Source organism: Piliocolobus tephrosceles, chromosome 16 (assembly GCF_002776525.5).
Source record: "Piliocolobus tephrosceles isolate RC106 chromosome 16, ASM277652v3, whole genome shotgun sequence".
Classification (NCBI taxonomy): Eukaryota; Metazoa; Chordata; class Mammalia; order Primates; family Cercopithecidae; genus Piliocolobus; species Piliocolobus tephrosceles.
Window position 1 is genome coordinate 76,690,195 of NC_045449.1, and position 5,753 is coordinate 76,695,947.

General features: G+C 48.8%; 2 protein-coding genes across 2 annotated transcripts in view; one reads left to right on the forward strand and one right to left on the reverse strand.

The window, feature by feature from the left end:
• The window catches only part of ZNF750 (zinc finger protein 750), an 11,261-nt gene extending 9,565 nt beyond the window's left edge, over window positions 1-1,696 (reverse strand). The window contains exon 1 of the mRNA XM_026455825.2: window positions 1,599-1,696. The gene's annotated coding sequence lies outside the window, so the exon portion shown is untranslated. The remainder of the gene's footprint in view (window positions 1-1,598) is intronic.
• Window positions 1-5,753, forward strand: part of TBCD (tubulin folding cofactor D) — a 180,027-nt gene that overhangs the window by 79,002 nt on the left and 95,272 nt on the right. The window lies entirely within an intron of this gene.

Below are 5,753 nucleotides of genomic sequence, written 5' to 3' on the forward strand. Positions count from 1 at the left end.
TGACAGGCTGGGCGACCATGGGGCGTTTCTGTGACAGGCTGGGTGACCATGGGACGTTTCTGTGACAGGCTGGGCGACCATGCTTGTCATGTGTCCTAACCTGTGCCTGAGACTGTGCTGTAATGTTCCTTCTGGTGGTGTCCAGCTGTCTGGCAAGGAGCCTGCTGGGCTGGAGCACTGTGAAGGGCATGCTGTAATTACAATATTGTGATGTGGCGTTGTTGCATAACTCAAGGACACACCATTGTCGCCTACCCACTGGGATGTCGCAAGAACGAGATTTGTGAGTTTTACTCCAATTGAGCTTTTCCAGTGATTGACTGCCACTCCCTCCCAGCCTTTCGGCTCTTTAAAATGAAGGATAAACCTCAGGACAACCAAGACCTGGGGAAAAGACAGTCTTCGGGAATATAATTTGGAAGAATGGATCCAGAAAAACAACCAGGGGCTCTTATTCTAGTTTCGGCAGGAGATCCCGAGTTACAGACCTGAGCTCGTAAACAAACGCTCACCACTTTACAGTCACCGCCTGCCTCATCCTGAAACTCCGGTCAGAAATGCTGGAAGGCCTTTGCTACTGCGCAGTGAAAATTAGGGGCACAAATGTGGACGGATTGTGCTTGGTCAATAATTGTTCTCCTCCAAAGCAGATTTATGAGAAATTTCATGTAAGGAAAAAAACCCTTTTTGTGTCTGTGTATACATGTACATGAAACTTTAACAACCAAACAGAAACTTAACCCCTTTGGTTTGGTTTTGTTTTTGAAAGCTTACATTCCATTTTAAACTTTGTGTAAGCTTATGTACTTATTTTAAACTTTAAAAGTATTAAAAGTTAAACTAGATATTAAATTCGGCACTGTCTAATGTGCATACACCACACATTTAAAATCCTAAATTCAGCTCTGATGTACATACATCACACATATACATAACCCTGAATTCAGCAGAATGTACATACACCACACACACACATATATAACCCTGTATTCAGCCTAGTGTACGTAGACCACACATATACATGTAAACCCTAAATTCAGCTTAATGTACATATACCACACATATATATAACCCTAAATTCAGCAGAATGTACATACACCACACATACAAACCCTAAATTCAGCCTAATGTACATATACCACACATATATATATAACCCTAAATTCAGTCTAATATACATATACCACACATATATATATAAACCCTAAATTCACCCTAATGTACATACACCACACACATATATATGACCCTTACCTCTTGTTAGCATTTATTGTAGTTTGTTTTTGAGGTTAGGAACAGTTAAGCAATAATATGAATTTGTGTTGGTTTAACTTTTATGAATTTTAGGGCAGAACAAGGAGTTAATTTCCAGATAAGCTTGTTCCTGTTCTTAGAATTAAGTGTCAGCCTCATTAGAAGTTTTGTAATCGTGGTCTGCATCCCAGCCATGCACCTGCTGGGTCCTGAGTAATCCCTGAAGCCCAGAGCAAGGCAGAGCAGACACGGGGCAAACGCTGCGTTCAGCTGGGTATTTTAGATACGTCTGAGAAGAGTTTTAAAATAAAGCTTGAATTTGAAAAGAAATAGTAAGTACTTACCAGAGGTGGGCAGTGCTGGGATGTGGCCGGGTCTTGGTGCTGGTGGCTGGCGGTGCTCAGGAAGCAGTACCTGTTCTCACGCTTGCTTGGTGAAACTGGAGCCGGCTGTTCCAGTGGGAGGGATTTAAGTGTAGGAGTTGAGCCCTCGGGGCGTAGAGATGCACCTGATATTCCTCCTGCCCGCAGCTACAATTCATGTGTTTGCACCCACCGAGCTGCTGCAGGCAGCCTCCCCAGCACTGGACCCAGCGAGCAGGTATCTGGCAGACTCCCGGCGCTTGTCTGTGAGTGCTGAGTGCAGTGTCAGTGCTGCCTGGACGGCCATGGGTCGGAGGGCTTCCGACGTGTGCGCATTTAGAATATAGAGTACTGTATTCATCACACCTGATGAACATTTGGCGTTACGGTAAAGACATGTGAGACTTTCCTTTAGAACTTGAGCATGTGTACACAGGAGGCAAACACTTTGATTGATTCTCAAGTACACATCCCCTGGGAGGTACAGCATTCATGGCGTCCTTGCCACGAAAGGTCCAGTGAGGCCTTGAGGGTCTGAGTACCTTCTACCCTCTACCCTGCTCCTGAGAGTCTCTGTCCCTGGTCCGCCTCGGGAGCTGAGCTGGCAGGGAGGGAGCTCACCCAGCACTGGGCTGCAGGGACCTGCCAGAGCTTGCCCGACCGACGCCAGGCACCGCAAGAGCTGCGGAGCCGGGTGTGTGGGTGCGGGGGAGGGGGAGGGGCCAGCTGTGAGCTCCCGCAGACCACCCCCCACACACTTTAAATTGCAGAGGCACTTGACGTGGGGACCAGTTTTTACCTCCACACCCCCTCCCCGCAAACTGCTTGCTTATTTAATCGGAGGCCGCACCCCAGCTGTAGCGAAGGCTGGAATGTGGTGTCGGTTTGAGGACTGGGAAAGGAGATGGGATGAGCTATTGTCAGGCCCTTGGATGAGCCTGAGGCTGCAGGGCAGAGGCTGCAGGGCAGAGGCGTAGGGACGAGCTGGCCAGGACGGACACGCTGTTTCTGTGTTTTTTTTGAGATGGAGTTTTGCTCCTGTCGCCCAGGCGTCCGCCACCACGCCCGGCTAATTTTTTGTATTTTTACTAGAGATGGGGTTTCACCATGTTAGCCAGGATGGTCTTGATCTCCTGACCTTGTGATCCCCCCACGTCGGCCTCCCAAAGTGCTGGGATTACAGGTGTGAGCCACCATGCCCGGCCTGTTTTTTTGTTTTTGTTGTTTATTTTTTTCCTTAAGATTTTACATGGCTTTGCTTTTATTTTTATTTTTAATTCCTTTTTTTTTTGGAGACAGGGTCTTGCTCTGTCACCCCAACTGGAGTGCAGTGGTGTGATCACAGTTGGCTGTAGCCTCAACCACATGGACTAAGGTGATCCTCCTGCCTCAGCCTCCCCAGTAGCTGGGACTATAGGCACAGTCACTATGCCTGGCGAATTTTTTGTAGATACAGGGTTTTGCCATGTTGTCCAGGATGGTTTAATACCTTAAATTTTTTTTTTGGTGACTTTTGTTCATTGAGACATCCATATACTTTATGAAGTCAAAAAGAGTTATATAAGTCTTATCACAAAAAACAGCAGTTCCCTGTCCCGCTTACCTATTCCTGGATAGCAAACTATCCCAAACTTAGTGGCTTAGAATAAGTACTGTTTTATTCCGTCTTCGGATATATTGTGTCAGGAGTTTGTGGAGGGCCTGGCTGAGTGCTCCTTTTGTTTCATGGACACTGGGGTGGCTCAGTTAGGAGAAAGCTGGCAGGTGACTGGTCTGGCGGGTACAGGACAGCTTCACTCACCTGCCCTCTGTCATGGAGGGGCAGCTGGGATCCTGCGATCCGCTGGAACCTCATCCTCACTCAGTAGCACTTCACAGGCCTCTCTAGGAGGGTGGTCAGCTGTGTGATGGCTCAGGACTTGAAGAGAGCAAGGTGGAAAGTTCCAGTCCTCCAGAAGGCTGGGCCGCGGATTGTCAGGGCATCCCTTCTGTCGCCTTTCTCTGCCGAGGAAGCCTCACGCTACCCAGATGCAAGGCGGGAGCCAAGGGCTCCACCTCTCAGCGGCGGGAGTGCCGGGTGTCTGCGCCACGACTCCCTCTACCCAGAAGCCTCACCTCGGCCTTTCCTGAGCTGAGTGTTCTGGTGTTTACCTCGATTCCAGCCTTACTGATCTGTTGGTGGTTCTGTGCCCTCTCTCTGCCTCTCTCCCTTCTCCGCTCCTGGTCTAGGTGTTGTCTGGTGGCTTGCCTTCATGGAAGATGGGAATTTGCCTCTCTTTGCCCCTTCTGCCCCCATGCCTGTCTTCCTGTCATCCGGGGGGTTTTGCCTGCCTCTCTCTTGCACTGGAAGGCCTGCTGCTTGGATCCCATGTCTTTCTCTTGAGTTAAACATTTATTTTGACGTGAGGCACATACCTTTTATAGGCTCTTGAGAAAGTGCGAGAGAGTTTTTTGGAGGCCTTGAATTATTGAAAATGGTTTTATCTGCCTGACTGATAGTTTGGCCGAGTCTAGAACTTCAGGCCAGAAATCATCGACCTTCAGAGTTTTGCAAGTTTTCTCCATTTTCTCCAGCTTCTGCTACTGCAGTTGAGAACCTTGATGCCGTTCGGATTCCTGATTCTTTGTCTCTCAGCATTTTGTGTGAAAATTTTCAAACATACGGACAAGTTGTAAGGATGCTCCAGTGAACTCTCATATACCCAACAGCGGGGTTCTGCAGTTAGCACAGCTGTCTGCGTTCCCTTCCGTTGCCCTCGCCGTCCAGCTTACTTACCCTTCCCTTGCCCTCGCCGTCCAGCTTACTTATCTTGCTACATTTCAGGTCAGTTGCAGACATCAGTCTGCTTTGCTCCAAACACTTTGCAGGCATATTCTTACTAGTTTATGATTCTTCTTTCAAAGGTAAGGTTTACCTTCAGTGAAGGGCACAGGTCTTAAGAGGACCGTTTAACGGGTTTTGACAAACATGTTCTCCCATTATGGCCCCAGAGAGTACCGTCACACCGATGCCACCCTTCCCCACCCAGACCGTGGCAACTGCAGGCTGATACTTTTCCACCATGGATTAGTTTTATGTATTGTAGAATTTTATGTCAGTAGTGGTTCCTGGTTTTTATGTACAGCCGTTTCTCACCTGCAGATTCTTTCCTTTATCCTCAGTAGTCTTAGTTTTCTTAACTTTGTATTCCCACACTTCTGTTAAGTATTTGATTACTCATTTTGATTTCCATGAGCTCTGTTTTATTCTGAGTGTTCTTTTGTAGTATCTCATTCTCATGCAGTAGTTGTAGTAGCTTTTCTTATCCTTCCTAAGGATTTTAGTGATAGCTTTCTTTTAGTGGGGGGTGGAGGAGTGGAGGTGGATGTTCTCCGTGTGTGTGTGTGTGTGTGTGTGTGTGTGTGTGTGTGTGTGTGTTTGTTTTTCAAGACCTGGGGTCTTGCCGTGTTACCCAGGCTGGACTTGAACTCCTGGTCTCAAGGGCTCCTCCTGCCCCAGCCTCCCAGGTAGCTGGGACTGGAGGAGCGCCATGCCATGCCTGGTGCCTTCCCTGCATCTTTAGCATGGCCTCTGCCGAGCACCTCGGAGAGTCAGCTCCGTCTCCTACAGAGGTGGGAGGCCTGCCCCCAGTGCTTCTTGGGTTAGGCCTACCCTGCCCCACCCCCCAGAGTTCTGTGGTGCCACAGACCTGGAGCTTTTTAGGTTCCTGTCCTGTGGATCAGGGGAGTGTGGGTTTCCTCCCTCCAGGAGAGGGCTGGGCTTCTCGGTCTGAGGCATTTCCTGCTGTCCCTGCACTTCCAGGCTCCTCCGTGGTCCTGGTGCTGCCTTTCCTGCCCTTCCTCTTCTGCCCTGTAGCTTATGCCTTGAAAAAAGAAAATGGTCCGTTTCTGCTGTTTTTACTGGGATTTTACCCACTATTTTTTATGTGTTCAACCCCCTGTGTTACTCAGAAGTCTTGTGATTAGGTTTTTGACCAAATCTTAGGAACCATCATGGGGGTGGCCGCTGGTGTTTCTTGCGTGTTGATGGTGTTGGGGCCAGGTGCGCCACCTGTGCTGGTCCATTCACTCAGGAGCACCACGCACCTGACCCGTGGCGTCCCTCCACACGTCCATTTACTCAGGAGCACCACGCAC